General features: G+C 41.0%; 1 protein-coding gene and 1 long non-coding RNA gene across 4 annotated transcripts in view; one reads left to right on the top strand and one right to left on the bottom strand.

The window, feature by feature from the left end:
• CTDSPL (CTD small phosphatase like) overlaps window positions 1–19,165 on the bottom strand; it is a 111,348-nt gene that overhangs the window by 70,484 nt on the left and 21,699 nt on the right.
• Window positions 12,594–17,508, top strand: LOC116158192 (uncharacterized). 3 transcript variants are annotated; one of them, XR_004142353.2, is made up of 5 exons: window positions 12,594–12,787; window positions 13,149–13,394; window positions 14,463–14,549; window positions 15,673–15,806; window positions 16,942–17,508. It is a non-coding gene; the product is annotated as an uncharacterized LOC116158192 (long non-coding RNA). The 3 variants fall into 3 exon arrangements; XR_010384955.1 differs by lacking the exon at window positions 12,594–12,787 and having other exon boundaries at window positions 12,988–13,394; XR_004142352.2 differs by lacking the exons at window positions 12,594–12,787; window positions 16,942–17,508 and having other exon boundaries at window positions 12,988–13,394; window positions 15,673–15,896.

A 19,165-nucleotide genomic window follows, 5' to 3' on the forward strand; every position in this document is an offset into this window, starting at 1 on the left:
CTTTTGCTGGGTCTGGAGATGAGATGCAGCAGAGACGGCAGACGGGGCCAGTCAGCACAGAGTGGAAAAGCAGCAAGTGAAAGAGGCAGGCGAAGCAGCTAGCTTTCCACCCTGGGAAGAACCCCTAGGGTGTGGCGGGAGCCATGGGTGCCCACTTCTAAAGTGATGGCACGGGAGCGCGGGCCCAGAGCTCTGGTACCTCCTCAACAATGAGGTGCCAACAGGCCTACTGGGAGGCGCTGACACCCAATGGAAGGGACTGTGTGCTGCTGGGGCCCAGGTCTGAGTTTGCTCTGTCCCTGGGGAACTCCCATACCATGCGGGCACACCTCTTGTAAGCTAAAAGAGCCTGTCTGGAATAGGGAGGGGGTACTATTACCAGAGGAACCACACTGAGCTTCAAAGAGATTGAGTGACTTGCTGATACAGACACTGATGGCTGCTTACCCATCAAACACTCCCTTGTCTCCCCTTCTAACAGAACCCTGATTTCTTTGGGGACGGAACCCTGCCCAGCTAAAACTTCTCCCACGGAGTCTCTTACAGCCAGGTGGCCACGTGGCGGGGTTCTGGCTGACAAGACAGAAGCTGAGTGTTTCAAAACGAGCTTTTGCTTTCCTGACACAGGGGCTGCCCCGCTCTCTCCTTCTCTACCTCTCCCTGCCTCAGATGCAGCCATCTCACAACCATGAGGATGAAAGCCACACGTGGAAGACAGCATAAGGAGGAAGGTAAGAGAGTGGGTCCCTGAAGATACTGTATAAGCCCTGGACTGGCTCCCTCCAGAATTCTCATTAAGTCAGAAAAATAACTACCACCTTGTTTAAGCCACTCTTGGTTGGGTTTTCTGATTTTTGCAGCTGAGTGCATTTCTAACTGATGCACCAGCCAGAGTCACACAGCTACCGGCGAACAGTGGGGCCGGGACTCTAACCAGGTCTGTGTGACCCAGAGCCCGCCTTGCTAACTGTCACCAGGCAACACAACCGCTTGCTCTCAGAACAAGAGGTCTGTAAATTCAACAAGATGCTGTCTGTAAAGCACCTGACGCATCACAGCAAATGCTCAGTAAGTATTAGCCACTGCTTGTATCATTCTGATTATGCCATATAGGCTCCAAGTCACTTAAAGCTCCTCTGTTTTGGACCCAAGATCACATCCACAAAGGACCCGGAAAGTGGTGTCTCTTTCTGAGAAAGAGAGAGTGAGGAAGGGATATGCCCTTTGGGAGCAGAGGAGTTGTCCACTGGGAGGGACTCCCATCCCCAGAGCTAGCTTGTCCCCCAAGAAGACACAGCACAGACACAGAGTGATCCCTGCCATGATCAGTGGATCTGAGGACTCCCTCTCTAGTCCTTCAATCTGGACCCAATGTGCACTGACAGCCAGACAGAGGCCCTGAGAAGGGGTCTGAATAGGTTCAGCTTGGGACCATCAGGCAACCTGGCCAACGCACACATTTCTCCTCATTCCCCAGACACAGAAATGTGTCGCCTGAAATCAAAGCTATTGCCGCTTTTACAACAGAACACTGGAAACAATCTAAATGTCTCATAGTGAGGTGCCATTAAAAAATGATGCTATGTTCACAAAATGGAATGAATATTCTGTAGTCATTAAGTATATTCTCCAAGGGTTTTTATAATATGGGAGAAATTCTCATGTTTTGTGAAAAACAGCAAGCGTATTTCGCATGGCCCCCTTAGGACAGTTATACATATACCTATGCAAGAGAAATTTAATAGAAGAAAAATCTTAAAACGCTAACAGTGGTGAACTTCTTTAAGCTGTGGTATTAGGGATGACTTCTGTGGCTCAACACCTTTCTGTATTTTCTAAGATTTCAATAGTTCCTTTTACAACCGTAAGAAAAATCCTTGGAAATAAGTTGCAGAAAGGGGAAAGGGTGTTAATGACAGATGTTATGACACGGTTGTTATTATTTGGACAGGATATCTGGCTTCAAAACAGGCTGTCTGCTAACAAGCAGAAAGCGGACATTTCAGAGGAATGTTTAAAAAATGGAAGAGAGCCTCAATGTGGCACTCTAGTCCCTAGCAGAGGACAAGCACCTTTCTCCCTTTATCGGGACCTAGTTTGGAGGCATGTCCCTCACCTCTTTGAAGCAGCTCTGATCTGAGACCCCATTCACTGGGGTTCCCTGAAAGAACATTCTATTTGTAAAAGACCTGGGGGGTTCTGAAGTTACTCTGGACTGATTCCATCAGTAAACTTGAATACCAACCATCTCTGTCCCATTCACAGAGCAGAAATCTCTGAGACCCTTGAGACGTATGGCTTGGTGTGCAAGTGGTTTTCATGAGGTTAGGACATGGTTTCTCTGCCTAAGAAGATGGAAAGTGAATGAACGCTAAGAAACGTTTTCTCTGCCACAGAGCCCGCTGTGTAACCGGCACTCCACCAGAGATCGAACTCCTGTCTTTGGAACTGGGTCTAAGCCACTCATCAGACCAGCACAGCAATGGCAAACGTACCACTGAGAGTGCTCTGGGCTACCTTTCTTACTGAGTTCCCACCTCACACAACTTTTTCAGCATATCAGTTCTTTCCTCACATCAAACGCTTGGCACCAGTGGTCTGAAAATAACAGTATTTCCAGCATTTTTCCTTCACTCTTGACACAAGCACATGCCCACCGAGACATATGGATGCCTAGAGACGAAAGTTAATTTTTCATTGCTTACCCAACGGTGCAATATATCTGGGACTATTTTATCCTGGGCCAAAGATCAAAACGCATCAGAGATAACAATAAACCTATTATTAAAAACTCACAGAGTAATGGATTTTCTTTTCAACACAAGAACTGCATTGTCTCATATCCTTCTGTTTTTAATTGCAGTCTAGTCTGTTACAATGTGTTAATCTCTGGTGTACAGTGTAATGTCCCAGTCATGCATATACATAGAGTTGTTTTCATATTCTTTTTCATTAAAGGTTATTACAAGATATTGAATATAGTTCCCTGTGCTATAAGAAGAAATTGGTTTTTTTCTACTTTTATATATAGCGCATATACTTTTTTTCCCTTTTTGCTCATACACTTTTAAGATTCTGTTTGCGTGCATCCGGGAATTACTAAAATGATACAAGCCCTCGTGAAGAGTCTCACTTCAAGTTCAGGTTACTCAGACCCATGTGTGACTACGCAGAATGACTGGGTCCCTTGTGAGACAACTCCTGTAAGGCTTCCCCTGTGACCCCCACCCAGCTTAACGACACAACCACAACCAGTCATTTTTTCAGTGTGAAAATTCAACAGCTTGAAATGTTACAACTTGGAATATGGAATCTGTTAATATATCTAACAGTACAATCCAGATTTTATGAAGAAAGAGTTGGCAAACAGAGCAGCAGAATATTGCAAGAGGAAATACTTAATCTGTTTGAGAAACAACTTTTCCCAGCAGCCAGCAGATCCCAGCACGCTGGAACTGGACAGACCTTGGAGATCCTTTAATCTAACTCCTTTGAAGTTAAAGCCAGGGACTGGGCCCCTCTCTTGGGTACCAGTAAGTAACACTTATGTTAAAGCATCCATCCCCCTCCCTTGCCCAAAGACAACGTTTGTCTCCTACCTGTGTACTGAGTAAAACCTAAACCTGGTTTTCAAGGCCCTGGTCCCACCTTTCAGAGCTTTATTTCACACCCCTCCAAACATCTGCACGGTCTCCCTTCTGCACTCAGGATACCATCTTCCCTGCTGAAGCCCCTTTGTCCTGCTGGTATCTAAAATACTGCCTCCTCCATGCAGCCTCCATGGTTTCCTCTAACCTAATATGCCCTCACTCTGCTGAGTAACCACACCAGATTGTCCTTACCTCCATTAAAGGATGTGTCATCTGAACTCTATTAATGGTGTATTTGTTTCATATGCTCCATTAGATTGCAGGTTTCTAGAGGACAAGGAAAAATGCTTGATTTATATTAATCAATAATTAATTATTCCATGGTCTTTGGCTTACAGTAGCTCTCAAGAAACTCAGAACAAATGTGTTCATAACACATTTTTCTCATCTATAAAAGCAGATCCCAGTGAAGGTTCAATTCACTGCATTTCAGTAATTCTGTGTATACTGAGTTAAAAGCACACTTTTTCTGCACTTTTTCCCCCCAACTTTTATTAAGAAAAATTTTAAATAGACAACAAAAGATGTTTAAGGCCACCTAGATTCTACCATTAACATTTTTACTATATTTGCTTAATCACACATATCTATACACACATTCATTGTTCTATTCATCAATCCATCTTATCTTTTCAATATATTTCAGAGTAAACTACAGAAATATCAAGACTTTCCCTAAATAATTCAGCATGCCTATCATTAACTGTGATTCAAGATTATTTTTTTTTCTTTTGAGGTAAAATTTATGTTCAACGAAGTGCCCAAATCTTAAGTGTACATTGACTGAGTTTAGACAAATATATACACCTGACTAAAAAAACACTTACTCCTCCAGAAAGAACCACTGTTTTCATTTCTTTCCCCCACAGACTAGTTCTGCCTGTTTTAGAATTTCACAAAAATGGAAACTCACAGTATATACTACTTTTGTGGAAGGTTTCTCTCACTCAGCATTTTTTTTTTTTTTTTAGTTTCATACGTGCTGTTACATCTATTAGCAATTTTCTCCTTAATACTGTGGAATAGTATTCCATTGTACAAATATACTACTGTGTTTTATCCATTTTCCTATTGATGGGGACAGCCAGGCTTTACATGATTTATTTCAATTTCTCTTGCATAAATAACTGAGTAGAACTGCTGAGTCAAAGAAAAGCTGTATATTTAGCTTTTTATAAGAAATGCCAGACTTTTTCCCGAAGCAATTATATCATTTTACTCTCCTACCAACATTGTCTGAGAGTTCCAAATCATTGTGAAAAGTTTTTGATGTTGAGTTAGATTTTTAAAATTTATTTATTTAACCATTAAAAATTTATTTGTGTATTTATTTTGCAATATCACATTTATTAATTGAAGTATAGTTGATGTATATGTTATGTTACAGGTATACAATATAGTGATTCACAAATTTTTAAAGGTTATACCCCATTTATAGTTATTATAACATATTGGCTGTATTTCCCATGCTGTACAGTACATCCTGGTGGCTTATTTTACACCTGATAGTTTGTACCTCTTAATCCTCCACCTCCATCTTGCCCCTCCCCCTTCCCTCTCCTCACTGGTAACCACTAGTCCCTTCTCTACATCTGTGAGTCTGTTTTCTTTTCTGTTATATTCACTAGTTTGTTGTATTTTTTTAGATTCCACATGCAAGTGACATCTTACAGTATTTACCTTTCTCTGTCTGACTTACTACACTTAGCATAATGCCTTCCAAGTCCATCCATGCTGTACACCAGAAACTAATACAACATTTTAAATCAACTGTACTTCAACCAAAAAGCAAACAACAAACCAACCCATTTAAAATATGAGAACTGAATAGACATTTCTCCAAAAAAGGAAATTCAGATGGCCAACAGGAACATGAAAAGTTGCTCAGCATCACTAATATTAGGGAAATGCAAATACAAATCACGATGAGGTATCATTTCACCCCTGTCAGAACGACCATCATCAAAAAGAGCACAAATAACAAATGTTGGCAAGGATGTGGAGAAAAGGGAACCCCTGTACATTGTTGATGGGAATGTAAATTGCTGTAGCCACCATAGAAAACAATATAGAGGCTTCTTTTTTTTTTTTTTTAGTACTTTTTATTTTTTTAAAACTTTTTTTGAGTTATAGTCATTTTACAATGTTGTGTCAAATTCCAGTGTAGAGCACAATTTTTCAGTTATACATGTACATACATACATTCATTGTCACATTCTCTTAGAGGTTTCTTAAAAACTTGAAAAGAGAACTACCACATGGCCCAGCAACTCCACTCCTGGGCATGTATCTGAGAAACACAAAAACATTAATTCAAAAAGACACACACCCCCCATTATTAACAGCAATATTATTTACAATTGCCAAGACATGGAAGCATCCCAAGTGCACATCAAAAGATGAATGCATAAAGAAGATGTAGCATATATATGCAACGGAATACAACTCACCCATAAAAACGAAGGATATTTTGCCTCTTGTGGCTCTTCATTCACTTTTTTTTTTTCACTTCGAAAACCAGAATTTTATAACTGGCATAAAGACTTCCATTGCATCAAAAACAACAGAATACCTAGAAACAAACTTAACCAAGGAGGTCACCTATATTCTGAAAACTGTAAAACACTTATGAAGGAAACTGAAGATGACACAAAGAAATGGAAAGACATCTTGTGCTCTTGGATTGGAAGAATCAACATTATCAAAATGGCCACACAAAGCAATCGACAGATCCAATGCAACCCCTGTCAAAATACTCATGACATTTTTCACAGAACTAGAACAAACAATTCAAAAATTCATATGGAAGCATAAAAGGCCCCCAAGTTGCCAAAGTAACCTTTTGTAAGTATTATTTTTTTCCTCTTTCTTCTTTTTGTTCTCTTTTCTTATGGTTTGATGACTAGAAAAGTTCCTTTAAAATTTGTTGTAAAGCTGTTTTGGTGGTGCTGAATTTTTTTTAGCTTTTGTTTATCCGTGAAGCTTTTGATTTCTCCATCAAATCTGAACGAGAGCCTTGCTGGATGGAGTATTCTCGGTTGTAAGTTTTCCTCTTTCATCACTTTAAATATATCGTGCCACTCCCTTCTGGACTGTAGAGTTTTTGCTGAAAAATAAGCTGATGACCTTATGGGAGTTCCCTTGCATGTTATTTGTTGTTTTTCTCTTGCTAATTTTAGTATTTTCTCCTTATCCTTAATTTTTGTCAACTTGATTACTATCTGCCTTGGTGCGTTCCTCTTTGGGTTGATCCTGTGTGGAACTCTCTGAGCTTCCTGGACTTGGGTGACTGTTTTCTTTCCCAAGTTAGGGAAGTTTTTGGTTATTATCTCTTCAAAAACTTACTCAGGTCCTTTCTCTCTCTCTTCTCTTTCTGGGACTCTATAATGTGAATATTAGAGCACTTCATGTTGTCCCAGAGTCCTCTTAAAACTATCCTCATTTCTTTTCACTCTTTTTCTTTTTTCTGTTCTGTGGTAGTGATTTCCACCAATCTGTCTTCTAGCTCATTGATCCATCCTTCTGCCTCATTTAGTCTATTCTTGGTTCCTTCTAGTGTGTTATACATTTCAGTGATTTTGATTTTATTCTTCAACTCTGGGTATTCTTTATATTTTCCAACTCTTTGCTAAAAACTTCTCTCTGGGCATCTATGTTCCTCTTGAGTTCTCTGAACATCTTCACCATCATTACTTTATACTCTTTCTCGGATAAGTTGCCTGTCTCCTCATCACTTATTTCTTCTTCTGGGATTTTATCTTGTGTCTTGGCCTGGGAGATATTCCTCTGCCGACTCATATTGTCTATCCTTCTATTTGTATTTTTAGGTAGGTTAGTTATGTTTCTCGACCTTGCAGAGGTGGCCCTCAGTGGGAGACGTCCTATGTGTCCCAGCAGTGCACTCCTTTCTTGCTACCCAAGGGCCAGGGTAGAGCTGGTCCCAGGGTAGAGTCTGGCCTGTGTTTGTGGGTAATTCCACAGGCTTTGGGGTTGTTTTCTTATTTCTGGTATCTGCCCTCTGGTGGGTGAGTCTGGACTAGAGGCTTATGCAGGTTTCCTGGCTGGAGGAGCTGATGCCTGCCCACTGCTGGCTGAAGCTTGGTTCTGGACCTCTGGTAAGTAGGGCCATGGCTAGAGGCGTTTGTGGCTCAGGAAGTCTGCTGATGGGTGGGGCTGTGTTCCCACCCAGTATGTTGTTTGGCCTGAGGAGTCCCAGCCCTTAAGCCTACAGGCTGTTGGGTGGGGCTAGGTCTTGGTGCTAATGATTCAATCAAGATGTCAGCCTCCAGGAAAGCTCCTGTAGATGAACACTTCCAGAATGTATGCCACCAGCTTTTATGTCTCCTGGGTGAGCCACAGCTGTCCCCTGTGTCCCCAGGAGACCCTCCAAAACCAGCAGGCATCTGGCCCAGGTTCCTTTGAAATCACTGCCTCTGCCCTTGGACCTGGTGCATTCGAGATTCTGTGTACGCATCCCAAGAGAATGAAGTCCCATGGGGCTCCTGGAGTTAAGCCTTGCAGGCCTTCAAAACCAGATGTCCTGGGGTCTCCTCCTCCCAGTGCTGGAACCCCAGGCTGGGGAGCCTGATGTGGGGCTTAGAACTCTCACTTCTATGGGAGGCCTCTGCAACTTAATTATTCTTCAGCTTGTGGGTTGCCTACCTGGGGGGTATGGAGCCTGATTATGTCACAAGTGTGCCTCTTCTACTGTCCTGCTGTGGTTCCCTCTTTATGTTTCCAGTTGAAGATCTTTTTTGCTAGGTTCCAGTCTCCAGTTTTTTGTTTTTTGGTTTTTTTGATGGTTGTTTAGAGGTCAGTTGTGGTTTTGTTGCAGTCTCAAGGAGAAGTGAGCTTATGGTCCTACTACTCTGCCATCTTGACTGGAAATCTCTGAATTAGATCTTTTTTTAATAGACAGAGGGCTATTCAGATTCTGTTTCATCTTGTGTCAGTTTTGATGAGTTATAGTTTTCAAAGAATTTGTACAGTTCATCCAAAACGTTTAATATTTTTGGCATAAAGTTGCTCATAATATTCCTATTTTTTTTCTTTTTAAAAACATTTTTATTTGGGGGGAGGAGGTAACTCTGTTTATTTATTTATTTTTAATGGAGGTACTGCAGATTGAACCCAGGACCTCATGCATGCTAAGCATGCACTCTACTACTGAGCTATACCCTTCACTCTAGTTTTTCAATGTCTGTAGGATTAATAACCCCTCTCTTATTCTGGATATTGCTAATCTGTGCTCTCTCTATATTTAATAAATGTTATTGATCTTTTGAAAGACCAAGCATTTGGATTTATGGATTTTCTCCATTTTTTGTCTCCATTTCAGCTCATTGATTTATTATCTTTATTGTATCCTTATTACTTATTTTGTGTGTGTGTGTGTGTACATATGTGTGTAAATAAATATATATATTTATATATATATATAAAGAGCATCCTTTGGTTACTGAATTTTAGACCCTTGTTGTCCAATATGGTAGCCAATAACCACATGTAGGTATCTAAAGGTATACCGACTTAAATTAAACAAATTAAAAATTCAATTCCTTAGTTACACTAGCCGCATTTCAAGTACTTAATAGCCACACATGACTAGTGGCTACCAGACTGGACAACACACATACAGAACACTTTCAACATCACAGAAAGCTCTACTAGACAGCACATTTAAGACCTTTCCTTTTTCTAACACAAACATTTAAAGCTATAAAATTTCCTCTATGTGCTGCTTTAGCTGTATCCTACAAATTTTTATATGTTGTATTTTCATTATCATTTAGTTAAAAATATTTCCTAATACCTTGTAATTTCTTCTTTGAACCATGGATTATATACAAGTGTGTTGGTGGGGTGTCCCTAGATAAATTTCTGTTATTAATTTCTAATTTAATTCTACTGTGGTCAGAAGATATACTATACTCTCTCTACATATAGCACACTTTTCAACTCTATTGAGACTTGTTTTATGGTCCAGGATTTTGACCAACTTGGTAAACATATCATGTGCATTTTGAAAGAATGTGTATTCTGTTGTTGTTGAATTTAGTATTCTATAAATATCAATTTGGTTGAAGCATTCATCTGTGCCTTTACTGATTTTTACTTTTGTATAACTGTTTTATCAATTGCTGACAGTGGAAAAATCTCCAATTTTGATTGAGGAATTTTTTGTTTCTCCCTTTAATTCTGTGAATTGGTATGTAAGTTGCTGCATAGCAACTTTTACTTGGCTGGAATGAAATAAAAAGTTTTGATTAAAAGATCTGCAAAGCAGCTTTTGGTGTCTCATTAATATGTTGAAGGATATGTGAACTATGTTGCTTATTTGGGTATTAATAGTAGTGTTGTTTACCAAGACCCTAAAAATAAGTTTCCTCCAGAAGTCTTCTAGTTCCATGTCTTTATCTACTTATATTTTTCAAACTAGCTGATCTGAACTAATTATGGGAAGGAGCAGCTTGCATTTTAAATGTTCTTTAAAAAGCATGTTTTTGGTTCTATTCCTAGTATGGCCAGCTCCTACTGGACTAGTTCTCCTGGAGAAAATAACCATAAACTCTAGGGAAGAATGTGAAAAACAACTCCCTGAGAGCACTGTAGAAAGACAAAAAGTAGGCAGACTCTGGGAGAGGGCTGACATTTGGAAGAAGGGAATAGATTTAGATGTGTTTCTCAATTTTATGGCTTTTAGCCTGGTAACAGGCTGCAGTGGATAGAACTTCAACAGGACGGTGCAGTCCTCGGAGGACAGATTTCAGGACAGTCAGAGCCACTGGAAAGTAAAGAGGGAATCCCAGAGATTATAGAGCCAGAAAGAGAGCGCTTCAAATTCTGTGTAAAAACTTGGCCCAATTTCTGGGTGACTCCTGAACCAAGCATGTATGGGGCAGACTCTAAGCAACCTGGCTAAGGATAAAATAACTGAGCCAAGAACTGAGGTGCTGCCCAAGACAGTTTGTGGTTTTAATTCAACCAAGCTGATGTCTAAGGCAAAAAACAAAACAAACAAGAATCTCCCCCCACCCCGATTAATTTCTTCAGAAGAATACAATAGAAGCCACAATATTCATAACATAATAGTACAATGTTCAAAATACACTCCAAAGTTATTAAATGTACAAAGATAAAGGAAAATCCAAACCAATCTCAAGAAAAAAGATGATCAACAGTGATCCCAAGGTAACTGAGATGTTGCAAATAACATAAAAATTTTAAGCATCTATCATAATTATATTAGTGGCATAAAAGAATGTACAAGATAATTAGGAAATCTTGGCAGAGAAATAGAAACTATAAAAGAGAACTAACTGGAAGTTCTAGAACTAAAAAATATAACATATAAAATTTTTTAAAAATCACAAGACGAGCTTAACAGAATGGAGATGACCCAGGAAAAGGTCAATGAATTTGAAGACAGACTGATGGAAACGATCCAGCATGAAGAACGGAAAGACAAAAAAAGACTGAACCAAAAAAATGAACAGAGTATCAGATCTGCAGGGCATTAAAAAGTCTGCCACGGGTGTAACCGTACTTTCAGAAGGAAAAATGAGAGACAGTGGAGTAGAAAAATATTTGAAGAAATAGTGGCTGAAAATTCTTCAAATCTGGTATAAAACCTAAATTTGCAGATTCAAGAAGCTCAATGAGCTCCAGGCAGGACAAATACAAAGAAAACAAAAGTTAAAGAGAAGAAAATCTTGAAAGCAGCCAGAGAAAGATGCTACATTACATAAAGGTGACAATGATTCTAGGGACGAGTGACTTTTCATCACAAACCAAGGGAGTCAGAAGATGGTGTAACAGCATCTGGGGAAAAAAAACCTTCAACCTCGAATTCTATATCCAGGGAAAATATCTTCTGAAACCGAAGGTGAAATAAATATACATTATATTTGTTCTATCTTTTAGTCAAAACTTTTAATTTTATATTTATTTGGTTAACCACATAGCAGTTTGCACACCAATTCACAGGAACTTGAAGACACATGTCTTAAAATGAACAGTAATTAAAATATCAAGTGAACTGGGGAGCAGGGAGAAAACATAAAAACAACTTCAGTTTTTCCTTCGATACTGAATACTGGGTAAGAAGGTATTTTTAGGGAATCTGACCCAAGAGTGGGAATAACTTACATTCTGCCAGGCTTTCCTGGTCTAAACCGACTCTCTCTTACAATCATGCCATTAGGAAAATGAAGGAATAGTTATAGTCACTCCTCTGAATGTTATTCGGACCTAGAGAAAAAATGCAGAGCTGCCATTAAAAACTCACCTGCTAAGGTTCAAAATGAAGGGTGGACAAACTATCAGACATGAGGAAAGAAAACAAGACAGGCAAGGGTATTCTGAAAGGACACATTCAAGTTGAGAATTAACTGCAAAGGCTGAGATTGAGTCAATATTTGCATTAGAAATCTCAACCTGAATTAACACATTTGTTGGACTTGTTAGTCCAGAAACAGTTCCCAAGAGAGCTCTGGAAGTGTGACCTTCTCCTGCACGTCTGCTCTGACTTTTATGAGTTCTCTTAATACTTTTTAAAGCTGCTAAGTGTTCATTTTTGTTCAAAGGATTACCAAACAACCTGCTAGTAACACAGAGATTCCCTTCATGCCGGCCTTCCTTAAACCGAGAAGCAAGACTGTTTTCCAAACTGTTTAACATCCCGAACTGACTGCCAAACACAGTTATTAACGAGCCTCTGATATCTAAACAACAGCTGTGTTCTGTCCTTTTAAAGGGCAGCCTCACCCAGACAGTGACTCTCCAAAGGTCAGCTGTGTCCTGCAGCAGGAAGTCCACTCCATGGTTGGTGGCACATGCCGGCACAACGGAACAGTCTCTGTTTGTCCCAATTCCCTTTCCTCCCTCTTGGCTAATCTTCAACTGGTCGTAAATGTTCGGCTCGCCCTGCACAGGAAGCGGGGGCCTCAGCCTTCATCCTGCTTGCTCACTGCTGCTCTTGCTCTCGCACTCCTTAACTGACTCTTAAAACTCCTGTCACTGACTGTCCCCTTAGAGCTGCTGAGGACGGTGCTGAAGATGGTGCTGAGGACAAAGGGCCAGGAGGGAAAAATACTCGCTTCAGAAGCAAGTACATTTGTGACGTACTTAAGTGCCAGGTGCTGTTCCAGTGCTTTCTTACATCCCCCCAGCTCCCCTGACTCTCATTCTACAGGTAGGGAAGCTGCAGGTGCTCAGAGAATTTAACTCAACTGCCCATGGTCACATGGCTTTGGAGGGACACCATGAGTCTATCCAGGGCTTTCTGACTCAAGTCCAAGGGTCTTTCTACTCTGGCAGCCTTTAGGAGTAGAGACACCCTTCAAAATTCCAACTGGATTGAAAAAAAAAAAACCAAAAAAACCCTTGTCATATTGATGGGAGGTAGGTGGAAAGGGGATTTAAAAATTCACCTGGAGGAGTAAGTGCATGGGAATAGCTAACGTCACTTTAATGATGATGGAGGATTTGCCTTTGCAGATATTAAAATATGTGGTATAAGGCTAATGCATAAAACAGTGTGATATCCACAGCCTGGCTGACAGTAAGTACTCAATAAATGTTAGTTGTCGTGATTATAATATTCTAAGCATGTTTTATACATATTGTCTCACTTAGCCTTTTTTTTTTGTGGGCTAGGCACAGTGCAAGGACAATTTTATTCCCATTCTACAGATCAGGAAACTGAGGCACAAAGAGTTTAAATAACTTGCTAAAGGTCACAAAGTAAGTAAATGGAGTATCTGGAATCTGAACTAAGGCTGTCTGACTTCAGAGTTAAGGGTGCTACTGAAAGACTAATATTAGTATCAAAAGTCTGGGAGAATTTAAATGTTCATCAGTAGGGGACTTAAATAAATCAAGGTGCATTGGTATAAAGAATATTCCTGAGAAAGAGGCAGATCTATATGATATAAAAAGATGCCTATAATTTATGTCAACAGAACAAAAAGCGGCATTGCATAAGACCTCATTTTTGAAAGATAACCATATACGTGTAGTCACAGTTGTTTGTGAAGATACATGTATGTGTACATACATATATATGTTTTACGTATATACCATCTTTTCTCTAACATAATTCCGTATTGTTTCAATCTGTTACAAGCATGCATTACTTCTACAATAAACAAGATTTTAAAAAAATAGCTCACTACCTAGAAAGTAAAGGAAAGACATTCTGTTCAGAGGAGAATGCTTCCATAAACAGGTTAAACCCCAAACAATTTTAAGTGCAAGTGGTCCTCCCCAACCAGGAGTTTGGGTGAACAGTTCCCCTGTAAAATGGTACTCCAAGCCTGGGGCAGAAGAGGACGGAGTGGGCTTCAATGCAGACCAGTCTACACAAACAGCTGTGTCCCAGCTTGTGGCTGGCCTGGTGCCCTGCACACCAGTGTGTAGGAGTAGAAAGGCTCTTCCCTGTTTGATCACTTCTTTCAGTGCTAGCCAACAGGAATAGGGTATAGAGAAGTGAGTGGCTGCTTGAATATCACTGTGGTCTGAGTGGTCCAAGTCTAGCCAGACTCAGCCCAGACATGGATCAGTCTGGACAGGGGTAAGACCCCAGACTTATGATAAGGCCCCTCTGGGCAGCAGTGATGAAGGATGGAGAGAAGGTCATCCCCTGGATGAGGGGTGGGGATGAGGGGAAATCTGGTCCATTCTGTGTTCTCTACATAGATCACTGGGTCAGGCCAGCTATAACCCTTTGTACCACACCCCAACTCCCACCTGGAGCAAGGGTGGGAATGGGATAGCCTGGTGTGCCGACTGGTTAATAACTCTGTTCCCCAGGGCTGGCCTAGGGACACTGTGGAGTCACTGTGGCAAAGAAGCTGACCTGTCATCTGATGCTATATTCAGCTGGTTGGTGCATTTCAGGTAGAATTTCTCTGAAGCTATCTTAATAGCAAAGTGGCAAATCGTTTTCTAAATTTGTCTGTGAAGGGGATTTTCTCCTTCCTTCCTTCCTTCCTCTTTCCTCCCTTCCTGTTATGAAGCATACACTCCTGCTCAGCCTTATAATCTCATTGGAAACTTGGGATGACTCTGGCAGGAGACGGCCCAGTCTCCTGCCCATGGACAGGGAGGCCATCCTGTGACAAGAAACCTGGGGACAGAGAGCCTGGATCTGACCGAGGCTTTGACCTTGTACTCCCATCCACCATGCCGCTGATGCCTGTGGTGACAAAAGCTTGGAGGATGCGGGCTTGAGTATCCTACTGATGGTCGAATGTCGACCTTTTTTTTCTTTTGAATTGATTTTCATTTTTATCAGAGCAAACAAAAGCACATAGTTTAAATCAAATTGCTCAAAAATACTGAAAGCACAGTATCTTAAGACAAGCACTTTCAATGCTTCTAGCTTTTTAAAAAACCCAGATAATATGTTAATATTGCCATTTCTTGGTTTATCTATCCGTCACCTATAAAGTTCCTGTTGTAATTGCTTAGATTTCAGCTCTTTTACACCATCTATCACATTTCTCCTTCTCTTACATTATGATAAATCAAGGAGTTTACTCTGATATTTTTTCCTTTGAATATTTTCCCCTCGTTGGAGTTAACACTTCCCTCTTTGCTTCATTTGCTTAATTTTCTGTGCACTTACATTCAGATTTTCCACTCTACCTGAACTATCAGTATTTATATATATAAATACTGTTTTCCAAATGACCAAGTACAACAGATAATTTGTGAATTCCAAAGTAGCCAAGCCTATTTTAAACACATTGGGCTTCTCTGGGCTGCTTTCCTGTATTGGTTCCCTGTCTTCTGGGTTCTATTTCTCTTTCTTTTTTAATTTACTTCCTCATTTTCAAGTATTTATTCTGGTTGTTTCCTAGAAAAGGATCCACAGGAAGCAAAATCTTAAGTCCTTGCAGATTTAAAAATGTCTTTGTTCTAGCCTCATACTTTCTTCGAAGTTCATCTGAGTATAAAATTCTAGACGGAAAATAATTTTCCCTTGGAACTTTGCTGACTTTGTTCTACTGTCTTCCAGCTCTCAGTGTTGATGTGAAGAGCTCTGACAGCATTCTGATTTTCAGTCATTTGTTTGTGACTGGTTTCCCCCAAAGCTATGTAACTCATTGTTTCTGAAGTCGTGAATGTTGATGACAACGTGCCTCGGTCCAGGTAATTTTTTTTCCTTCATTGTACTGGGTTCTAGATGGAAAGCTCCTGACCTCCAGTTCTGAAATTTCTCTTGTATTATTTCTTTGACAATTTCCCTCTCTCTATTTTCTTTCTGCTTGAACTCCTATTCAGAGATTCTAACTCCTAGATGTACCATTTAAAATTTTTATTTACTATTTTGCCCCTATTTTCTAGCTCCTCATCTTTTCATTTTGCCTTTTAGAAACTCCCTGATTTTTGTTTCCCAGCCCTTCTATTATATTTTAAAAGTGTTTAAGTTAGTTATACCTTTTGTTTTCCAAGATCTCCTTCTTATTCTCAAATATGCTAATTTACATTTTTAAAACCTCATGATGAAAAATGTCAGTTTGATATTTAAAATAATGCCCTACACGCATGTGCTCAGTGAGACTTCACAGTCATTGTCTTTCCTCTACAGCACAGTATGGTCCACATCCTGCTGAAGTGGGTATCAAGTGAATAAATGAAAGTTACAGCTGGCTAAGGCCTCCTGGCTACTGTCTGCCACCTGGCCATCGAGCTAGCATTCTGATCTCCCACTATGCTTGGACAGGCAGCAACAAAAAAGGATAAATTTTGCTTCCATTTGTAAATATTAAAACATTATTTATTTTAAAAGCCCTCAGGTAAGATTATGGATTTCCATCCAACGAGGCTCTCCTGGGCCTCCTCCATCCCCAGGGACTCATTCCAAGCAGCTCCAAGTACTGGGGCAACTTTCAGTCTGGCCTGGCTGACAGCAGCCCCAGGCATTCTCCCTACCGATGAATCTAAAGACTCTGGTTTAAGCATCAGCTCCAGAAAGTTTGGCCAACCAATGAACTATTCTGTGTCCTTGTGGGAGGTGAGGATGACCCTTGGTCTAAAGATGGTTCCAGAAACAAACTGGCTTTCTGGTTTCTAGAAGTTTTAGCCTTATGTTGTGACAAACACCAAGCAGTTTATTTAAATGTCAGTCTTCTTTTAAAGGAAAATCGCACAACTCAAGCAGGACAGTCTAAAAAGCATTTTGGTGGCAAGCACGTGAAGTCATTTGCTAAATGCTCACACACTAGCATCTCTCATCCCCAGACAGAAATAAGCCACTGGAATCTGCTTTCTAACACCCTTCTAGAGCTCTCCTGTACTTCGAATCTGAAGTACGGCACCACTGAGTCCGAAGCACCAAGCAAGATTAACTTGGCAACGCGATACTGGAAGGTGATACCCTGGCAACGCTGTAAGCTGAGTTCTTCACATAAAAGTTTGATAAAACATGATTTCAGAGATTGATTGGGTTTTGCATCACTTTGAGACTGAAGCAATCATACTTTTAGCTTGGAAATACTACCAAGGAGTGAGAAAACACACCTACGATGCGGCTAATATAAGGCACACTTAAATAGCTCCTGTTGGTGTTAGCCTGATAGTGAATGTCGGGAGATGTTTTCCCGTCAAGACAGTATCTGCCAAAGTGGCACAGGGCACGCGTGCACCTCCCAGACCCCAGCTCTGTGAAGCCTGCAGCTGCTGCCTGCCCTTCATCCATCACACCTGTCACTCCAGCACTAACACATCTTTTCAAAGTACCCTCTCCCCCATCTTTGGCTCTGCTCATCTGCGTGGTTGCAGCCTGTTATGTAACTGCCACCTTACCAAAGCACCAAAATGCTGAGCTGCTGTATAGGTGTTAAATTATGCAAGGCTTGACCTTATTGCTAGGAAATATCTAGCCTATTTCAATTGTCTTTGGAGGTCCAGGCAGCATTCGGAAGAGCAATTACCACAAAATTAGTCATTCCTCTCATCTATGCTCACGCAACAAGGAGGAATTGATAACTCTTGGACTGATAACCGTGGAGAGCAGTGAGTCATCTCTATAGAGTCTAATTATTTCATCACAGTTTTCATGAAATAATTATAATAACTGCAGTCCCTTACTGAACACTTACTATGTGCCAAACACTGTTTCAAGGGCTTTTCAGGCATTAATTTGTTATCTTCATAACCATCCTGTGAGGTAGGAATTATTTTTATTTTTATAATATCATTATAATTAACTTTATAATTTTTGCTCTGGCTTTAGAGATGAGGAAATGGGCATGAAGGGGTGTCAAAGATCAGCCAGCTAGAAATGGAGGAACCAAGGTACACAGACGGCTCTCCCTCCCATCACCCTGGCCCAGGCTGCACGTGCTGGGACACGGAGAGCCCAGGCACGTGTCTCGGTTTGGTTTACGTGGACGTCTTGTGACACGTACTGTTGTCAGGCCACAGGGGGCGAGGCACACTTGAGAAGGTGCTCAGAAAACACCTTGGTAAGTGGGATGTTGCCAACAAGAATTCCACCACACTCAACTTTCTGCCAAGGTATGCCGGAAAGGACTTCGCAAAATAACTTGGCCCCCAGGGCCAAATGGCCAAGCACGTCAGGAAGACAGCAGCTTGGGCCCAGGCCAGTGCAGGCCTGAGAAGGTCACAGGCTACAGCACTGCACTCTTGCTGTTACGTCCTGGATGGGCATCTGGATGGGCTCCTGAGATGGGAAGCTTCAGGAAAGCTTAATAGCGTCCACAGGGACAGCATCAGGGAGCTAAAAAAAAAAAAAAAAAAAAAAAAGGAGGGAAAAAAAGGGAGAAGAAGAAGAAAACACAGAACCAAAGACATGAGCTTTGTTTCTCAAAGGGAGATCTGAGGGCCCCCTACATCAGGGCCATCCAGAGAGTTGTTTTTGTTTTCTTTTGAATGCAGCAGGTCCTATCCTGGACCTGTTAAATCAGGGCTTCCCCTTACTGGGCTCAGAAGTCTTGATTTTTAGAAATTTGATGTATTCTAAGCACTGATACCATTGCTTTTGGTCTCTGGGGCTTCATGTCCAGACATCAGAGAAAAGCTGTATTTTAAAAGCAGCATTCAATTCAACAGGTAGCATTCAGGTCTGACAATGAGGATTCTAGTCAGCTCTATTAACAGCTTGCTGGCTGACCACGGGGGTGTCTCCTGGCTTCTGTGAATCTCAGTGAGATCAGGGGACTAGGCTCCTCCCATCTCTAAACCCTGTGCTTCCTACTAATTGTACCTAAGTATTTACTGAAACAGAACTGATGAGGTCCTAAAAGGAGTGGTCAGATGAGTACCTGGAAGAGCAAGTCAGTATGGGCTGGAGGAGGGCTCTGGCCTTGACAGCTGGGAGATTCGGGACTGGGGTGGCCACCTGATGGGGCAGGCATCACAGAGACTCGGATGTGAGGAGCTGGGGAAATGAACTGGGAGGGAAATAAAGTACGTCTATGTTAAGGGAAAGGTTAGGAAGCAAGCATGGGAGGTGAGATGGCTCCAGGTTACAGAAGCCCTGGAGC

Source organism: Camelus dromedarius, chromosome 17 (assembly GCF_036321535.1).
Source record: "Camelus dromedarius isolate mCamDro1 chromosome 17, mCamDro1.pat, whole genome shotgun sequence".
In the NCBI taxonomy this organism is placed as follows: Eukaryota; Metazoa; Chordata; class Mammalia; order Artiodactyla; family Camelidae; genus Camelus; species Camelus dromedarius.